This window comes from Anthonomus grandis, chromosome 2 (assembly GCF_022605725.1).
Source record: "Anthonomus grandis grandis chromosome 2, icAntGran1.3, whole genome shotgun sequence".
NCBI classification, from domain to species: domain Eukaryota; kingdom Metazoa; phylum Arthropoda; class Insecta; order Coleoptera; family Curculionidae; genus Anthonomus; species Anthonomus grandis.
In genome coordinates, this window is record NC_065547.1 from 45,504,178 (window position 1) to 45,512,660 (window position 8,483).

The following is an 8,483-nucleotide window of genomic DNA, read 5'->3' on the forward strand; positions in this document are numbered from 1 at the left end:
CAGCTTCAAAAGTGGCTCGGAAATGAAATGAATGCGACGAAGTGGGGCTGGAAAGAAGTAGCTGTGAATAACTCTAAAATGCTCGTGCCTCGTTTTACAGACATCTCACTAATACCTGAAGAGCTATTAAAAAATATCTTGTAGTTGCAAAACAAATTGTTCAAGCAACCGTTGTGGATGTCGTAAACACGGTTTGAAATGCACCGTATTGTGCACACAATGTGAACACACCGGAAAATGCTCCAACGTACAAGTAATTGAAGATGATGTTAGTGATTCTGAAGACCCTGTGCATGCATTCGAGCAACCAAACATTTTCTTGGATCAAGAAAATGTAGAGTCTGAGCAATTTAGCGATGGAGAAGATTTTAATGATGATCAAGAAGAAATGGAATCAAACGATCAATTACAGGATGACGATGCAGCGATGAATTTAGTGAAAAGACCAGAGAAGAGATTAGAGATTAGCTTAATAGATTTTTATAAATTCAATAAAAAAATATTTTAGATAAGAAAATGATAATTTTAATTATTTACTTTAATAAAACACATTGATTGTAATACATTTAATAATAAATAATTTCAAACATTCCTTTTTTTCATAAAATTTATTGTGTATTTTTTCTGTTATACCATCCAATCAAATACTGTGATTGATTATTTCAATTTTAAAAATATTAAAATGCATTATTATAAGTTGGTAAGCCGATAATGTATTAATTTTTTTTGGAAAATTAGGAAAAACTGTCTATTTTGCCAAAACTTTAGTCATACGGCCTTGAAGAAAGCGAATTTGGGCACAGTAACCTTCGAAAATAGACTCAGCACATTGTAAAATATTAAGTAATGTGAAATTTAATCGTAAAAATAGTAAAATCAATGAGATCCCACGCCCCTTAGTAGCCGGAGTATTAAGTATATCAATGCAATCGAATGTTTATAGTAATATTATCAAGAAATTAACTTTACGATCAAATAACAAAATATATGTTTTTTTGTATTTTTTTCCGTAGAATTCAATGGTGTAGCAGATGTTTTGTTTTTTGAAAAATTTAAACAAATTCTTAACAATTATTGTAAAAATTTTTTTTCAAAAAATTTTTTTTTAGTTTTTTGCATTTTTGAGCAATTAGCTTTTGAACCTCCTAGGACGATTTTTTGAAGGACAAATTTTAATTGAAAAAAAAGTAATTTTTTTTTAAAAACTTAATTTCTCGGAAAATTTTCAATATTTCGGTCTGAAAAAATTTGTGGTTTTTAAGGATACATGAAAGTATCTTTTTGCCAAGTTTTATCAAAATCAGTGTGTTTGTCCGAAAATGAAAAATTAAAAACAAAAAAATTAAAAAACAGCAATTTTTCGCGATTTTCTTGGAAATTTTGAGGTTATGTCACAAAGTAGCCTCTATAAAAGTTGTAGATTTTTTTATTATCTACAAGTTTTCCATTATACATTTTTTTCTTTGACGTCAACTTTCGCCGCAAATCGAAATTTTTTTCTCGTTCCTGATACCCCCCCAAACCTTTTCCCGTCGTTAGTTTCCGGATAACAATTTTTTCCCTAAAAAGTACAATTCGCCTAGACTATAGTGTCTATTCTTAGACTATCCGGACAATGTAAAATACAATTTCGAAAAGGATATTATTTAAATAGGTGAAATAAAACACACATGTCGAGTACTCAGCACAGACTACTATTATATTTATTCATTGACAGTATTGGCACATCTTGAGGTATGACACATGACATTATAACTAATGAGCATAATAAAGGTGGTATACAGTGTTGCGATATTTCAATAATCAAAACATATTATTACAACAGATATCAGGGATTATACAAAACGACAATTTAGGGGTGATGTTGATATTCAGAAGATCGGCGTTAATTTGCTACACGAATTCTCTGAAATAAATCCGAAAACAAGTCTGACTATCAAATGAGGATCAGAAACTTGTGTAAGAAGATCAGATATTTGACTTGAAACCGATCAGAAGTTTTGGTGCGAACGCATTTTACTCTATTGCGCATATTTATTTGTCAATAACTTCCTTCCTGCTGTGAGAACAAACGTATGAAAGAGCAGTCGATCGAATTTAGTATGTCGACATGTGTCTCGACATTCGGCATTTGACAAATTGATACTGTAGTATTCAGTGACGTCTTGCCTTGTTCACACTATAGCCGAATTTACACGTGTCAAGTAGCTAAAGCTTTGTTTTTGTGAGCGTTTACATGATTTGTTGTTTAGTGTTGCTGAAACATGGCCGGAAAAGTTACGCGTGCAACAGTGCGAAATTATATTTTAAAAGTATGTAGCGAGTTATCCAAAATACTTGCAGAAGAAATGAACAAGGCCAAAAAGAAACGTTGCTGGGTGAGAAAATGGCTGAGTCGAAGAGAAAAATATGGTGCTTCATCTAGTTTATTAAGAGAATTAGCAGCTGAAGACATACCAGAATATACAAATTGGCTGAGGATGTCTAAAGAACATTTTGATATATTGTTGGCTCAAATTGCTCCTCAAATTACGAAAAAGAACACTGTAATGAGATCAGGAATTCCAACTAGAATAAAATTGGAAATCACATTGTCTTATTTAGCCACAGGAAATAGTTATAGAACTTTGCAGATGTTATTTCGTGTGTCAACACCTGCAATCTCCAAATTTATACCCGAGGTGTGTAATGCTATTTATGAAAGTCTGAAAGAATATATAAAGGTATTATTTTTAAATATTTCTATTACGAATAAGTTGTTGATGAATAAAACATGTTAAATGTTGGAAAAAGCTTTTGCTATTATCTGTGATCGTACAATATTATCGGCAACTGATTCTGCACGAGTTACATTGGTGGAATTGAAGATGAGGGCCTGGAGGTCTTGTAGTTTAAAACTTGTCAGAACAGACTAAATGTGTTCCTGTGCTTGTATGGCGGAAAGAGGAGTTAACGTCATTAATTGTGCAGCAACACTGCGACCAAAAGCTATGTATTCATGCCCATTGGCAGGTTCAAGTATCATAGTTCCGCTTATTTTTTTTAGGTCGTTAACTACTACAGTAATTTGCCTCAATTTTGACGTAGTTCTACTTTTTTTCTGCGGTACTTCCTGAGACGTTTCATTTCTGGCAGCCATTATTTTTTCGTTTTTGTTCATTAACTTGTTTTTCGCGTTGTATCTGAAATAGAAAAAAATATTTGTACCGTATTAGCCAAACTGAAATACTTGTAGGTAATACTGATAATACAACCAGCAGTAAATTTCATATTGTTTTAGGCGCCGGAGTCCCAAGAAGAATGGAACGTTATTGAGAAGGGATTTCGTTTGAAGTGGAATTTCCCCAAATGTTACGGTGCGATTGATGGGAAACATGTGACGATTCATGCACTGGCAAATTGTGGCAGTAAATTCTTTAATTATAAGGGTACTATAACAGCACTATTTTGTTAGCTCTGGTAGATGACAACTATTGATTTTCCTATATAAATGTTGGATGTCCTGGAAAACAATCCGATGGTGGAGTTTTCCAACAATCGTCTCTATTTGAAGCCCTAGAGAATGGTTTATTACCACATGGTGGTTTCATTGTAGGTGACGATGCATTTGCACTGAAAACGTATTCAGAAGTAGCACTTTCGAAAAATCAGAAAATATTCAATTACCGCCTTTCGCGGGCAAGACGAATAGTAGAAAATGATTTCGCATTTTTGAAACGCCTATGGCATGCTTACCAGAAACTCTGGACAAAATTATTAAGGCCTGTTGCGCAATACACAATTATTTGCGAATCACTTCTCATAACACTTACACACCAAGTGGATCGTTAGATGAAGAAGATATAGAAAGCGGTCAGGTTAGACTAGGTTCGTGGAGAAAGGAAACTAATATTCCCTTGCCGTCAATAAGAACCTATGGGGATAATCATTCTTCAAGATGTGCAAGAGAACTAAGAGATCGACTTTGCCAGTACTTTATAGGCGAAGGTGCGGTGCCATGGCAGCAACGGATGATATTTTGACTGTACTTTAATATAAATAATATAATATGGAAATTATTGTTCGGTATATGTGTTTTCCTTATGATAAGAGAGTTTTAAGAAATGATTTTCTATTATTTTTCTAGGGTTTTATATAAACAAATTGATACTTACAGGTTACGGGACGGGAAAATACGTATATCGGATTAATTACTTATAATATGAACACTACTAGAATACACTTACATTGAAATTATCCTGCGCAGGTCTCTTATTATCCTCTATGTTACGTAAAAATGTGCCCATTTCCTTTAACCTTATTTTTTTTTTTCTTAAGAATAAATTGACCTCAACGCCCGTATTTTGTTCTTGATTTCAGGCACTCCGAATCCTTCTATCCCCATGATCTCCTCAATTTCCTTATACGCCGAGTCCCGAGCTTGTTTATTTTTGTAAATGGTAGCCCTTGTATCCCATAAGCATCGCCTTTCTCGATATTCTTCTACAAATTTTATTGTTGTTTCTTCACTCAAACGAGACATTTTTAAAACACGCCACAAATAAAAGAAAAATCAACGTCGCAGTCTATACTTATGAACTCGACTAAAAAACCTGTCTACACTCATTTAGTCGGCGGTTTAGTTTCTAGAAAGAAAAGGTGGGGGAGACTACTTGCTCAAGTAAATAGAAATTGTTTGTACTAAATCAAGTTGTTTACACCATACAAGTAACTAAATTTAGTAACTTGATTTAGTAACTTGCTTTAGCTACTTGACACGTGTAAATTCGGCTTATAGCTCGCAGCCTTGTTTTCGTTGGAGAAATGAAATGGGAACAAGATAACATTATCTAGGTTATGATCAGTGAATAAGAAGACTCTCTGTCTTTATTGAGGCATACAACATTACATGAAACGTCTTGAAAAAAGGACAGCAAGAAATCTGGCTACGGTACGGAGAATGTCTATGGAAGTAAATGGTATGCTTTTGAAGGTATGAAATTTTTACAAGACAAAAATAAGCGCAGAGAAATGTTGGATTCAGAAGCACGTATACTTTGGGAATTAGCTGTGTTTTTAGGTTTGAAAACGAATGTGTGCATACAAGCAAGACATATTGGTGCACAGAGCCTAAGGCAAGGTTCACAAGTCGAACAAGTATTCGAGGAGATTTTCAAACGAGTTTTTATTTATTTTATTTATCATATCCTATCTAATTTCTATAAAATATGCTCTTAATATATTTTGTCACTTGTTGGGCATGCCCTGCAAATTTAGCTATTCTCGGAAAATCTGCTAAGCTAGGATGATTACCATTTTCAGTTCTCCAAGTTACTTAATTTTAACGTCATCTTCGTCAGACATATTGATATTGACTGATCGAGAAACCTTGCTGTCAAATGTGGTGTGGATAGATGCTGTTTTGTTTTTCAAAACTGTCGCTTGACTTGGTAGGGACGCATCTTTAGACCCTTTAAGTTACTCATAAATGCTTTTTTTCGTCTTATTCCACGAACCTAAAACTCTTCAGGTGGCCTTAAGATTCTCTAAATCACTCTCAAATGCTTGACATTAATATTTTAATGCAATTCTTGAGAATATTCTCCAAATTATTTTCTCTCCATTTGGCCTCGTCCTATTTATCTATCAGGGTAGTTAAATACTAGAACTAACTACTAATGAGTCAAATCTAGCATCAGATGTCCACAATATATTTGAAAGCACTCGAGGGTCTTCTGCAATCATAGCCAAAATCCAGTGACAATGGTCTAGCCTTCGGTCAAAATCTTGAAGAGTAAATTCCTGGACTAAATGATATGGATGAAACCTGGATCAAGATGCTGACTGTTAACTTAATTGAATAGACCAACCTCGTGCTTTTAGTGTAAGAACTATTTCGTGTAATACGACTTCGTCGTATCACGTAACCTGCCAGGGTGTGAAAAAATATTATCCCTATGCCCCTTGCATGCACTTTGTAAAAAGAAACTTAAAATGAATGAATGCAGTTAAAAGTTAATTATTTTGTTTGTTTTGGTCAAATCAAAAATTATAAAATGTCAAAGTCAACGTCAACATTTCCATCACACCATTCCACCAAAACGAAAATACGATGGACCAGTGATTGCCATCAGCCAATCATTGATGGACCCTTCATGTAATAAAGAAACGTGATGTGATAGAAAGCAGATAATTTAGAAACGCAAATAGCAAATTTTGCTTAAGCGGTGGATCGACTGCTGAATTTAAAAACGCGCCCTTACCTTCTACTGTTTAGCCACTGTCAAGCGCACCTCATGTTTATTAAGCTTCGGTTACACTAATGTCGGTTAAACTCACTGTTTCCGTGCACTAACTTAACCTAAAAAATAATGAAAATTTACTGATATTTAATTCCATATGAATGTTCTATTTTTAACTTTTCCAATAACATTGTGTGAATTGTCTTTATAACTTAAAAGGCATAAAATATAAGAGTTGCGCTTAATTTTATTCTAGTTTAGTGATACCTTTTAAGTTATCTCGGACTTAACCCTAATTGCAGTTTTAATTTCTTTTTTACTTAACTTGACTAAAACTAGGTCAAATTTGCTCGTAAGCGCCCCTGCAATACTCATAATCTGAAAAGAGCCTAAGAATATATATTACGGCATAGTGATTAATTTTTTTAATATATATCGTAAAATTTTACTTAAAAGTGCTCATAAATTCCATAATACACCCTCTTATCCACGAACCTTCTCTATATCAAAGATCTTATCAATATAAAATATCGCTTCGGCGGCATAAAAACTCGTTTCTCGCCCGTAAAAAGAAACCTCCAACGGCGAAATGAAAATTTATTATATTTTCCTTTTCTACTCAAAGGAATGGAGAAAAAAAGTGTCCGGAGCTGACAAGTGACTGGGATATGAAAAGTGGCACACGTATGCAAAAAACTCTCATAAATCACCGTTGCGCTATTGGAAGTTAAACGGCCGTTGCGAATTAGCCATGACCGGATTTTATGGGTCTTTTTACCGCCGACATGCTCATGTGTAGCCTGTTAGGTTCAATTAGAAACAGTTGCAAAAAAAATGTATAGTTCTTGCTTTAATTTAGGCTTATTTTATACGTTTTAAACTCGAGCATGTGTTTCAGGTAATAAGGTTTTAGTAAAAAACGTTTCTTTTAGAATGTAGCAAGTCAGTCATGCCAGTTTAATTGGAAAATTTAAGTACTTTTAGAAACGTGGTGGTAATTACAGCATATCAAATTATTGGTTATCAAATTATCAAAAATGTATGATGGAGAAATGCCGGTTGATAGTATTTATCCAGATATCCTCAAGGCTTTCGATAAGGGTAATCATGAAATAGTGGTGGCAAGACAAGAGGATCGTAGTCATAATGTCCATGTGACATCCCAGTTTTCTCATAAGACACCTCCAAATGGTCAACATTAATAAGGTTGTATCTAATTCTTTTTGTTCCACTCTTTTTCAGTATTAGTAAAGGATAGCTTGGGATAAATGGGATTAACTGACGTGGCAAATAAGTTTAGTTTTCTTAATTCTTCTTTTTATCTGCAATAAATAAATGAACGTTACAATATTCTTCAGTGCTACTCTATCTCTTGCCATCAAAGAGTATAAACCAGTCCATTGTCTTATGTTCCACATCTTCTTCCTTCCAATTGAATTTTCTATTGCGCATAATATGACCGAAGTAAGCTGTTTTTCTCTTTTTAATAGTGTCGAAGAGATGGCGGTCTTTGTTGATCATTCTTAAATTTTCGTAACTTTTTGCTTTGATCCCCTTACCCCCACTAAAAAAATCTTTTATTAATTTATATTAAGGTTAATTAATCAATTATAAGATATACAATAAGTAGCTTTTAAATACACTTAACACACACAACAGTTTGCTTAAATATAAATATAACCATGACGTAAATAATATCACTAGATAATGACTTAGTTTTTAATTAGCATTGCTGCAATAAGGTATCTCCTAATTGAGGTTTGCTCTTAAAAATGTTTTGTTTCATGTTTACAATCCAGTTCTAGCTATGTTGTTTCATCAGCTTATTAATGAACAAAAGTAATAATTATTACTAAACATAAGATACGTAGACTGTTTATGTATGTAATAATTATTTAAAATATCATATTCATAAAGTACCTTTAACTGCAAACTTACATTGTTTATTCATAGTCTTCGCATTTAAGGTAAAATGAAAATTCCACGGTCTCCTGCCATTTTTTCAGAATTCGCAACATGTTTCAGATCCAGCAGTGGCCATCATGAGAGGATACTAAAAGGAATTGAGCTTGAGCAAATATACAAGAAACAATAAGACAAGCAGGCAGAGAAAATAATTTAAACTTAATATAAACACGCTTACAAAAGTTTAAAATTGGCACAAATTACATACACCATGGTTCGAGTTTATGTCAATCAAAACATCTTTCAAACATCTTCAGTTGACAGTAACTAATTCAGTAACTATTGACGTCTTTTCTT

At 33.4% G+C, this 8,483-nt stretch overlaps 1 long non-coding RNA gene across 1 annotated transcript; it reads right to left on the minus strand.

Moving 5' to 3' along the window:
- Positions 1-2,782: 2,782 nt before the first annotated feature.
- LOC126733449 (uncharacterized) lies at positions 2,783-8,274 on the minus strand. Its single transcript, XR_007659714.1, has 3 exons — positions 8,160-8,274; positions 6,243-6,340; positions 2,783-3,182 (listed from the first exon to the last, which is right to left on the minus strand). It is a non-coding gene; the product is annotated as an uncharacterized LOC126733449 (long non-coding RNA).
- Positions 8,275-8,483: the final 209 nt, after the last annotated feature.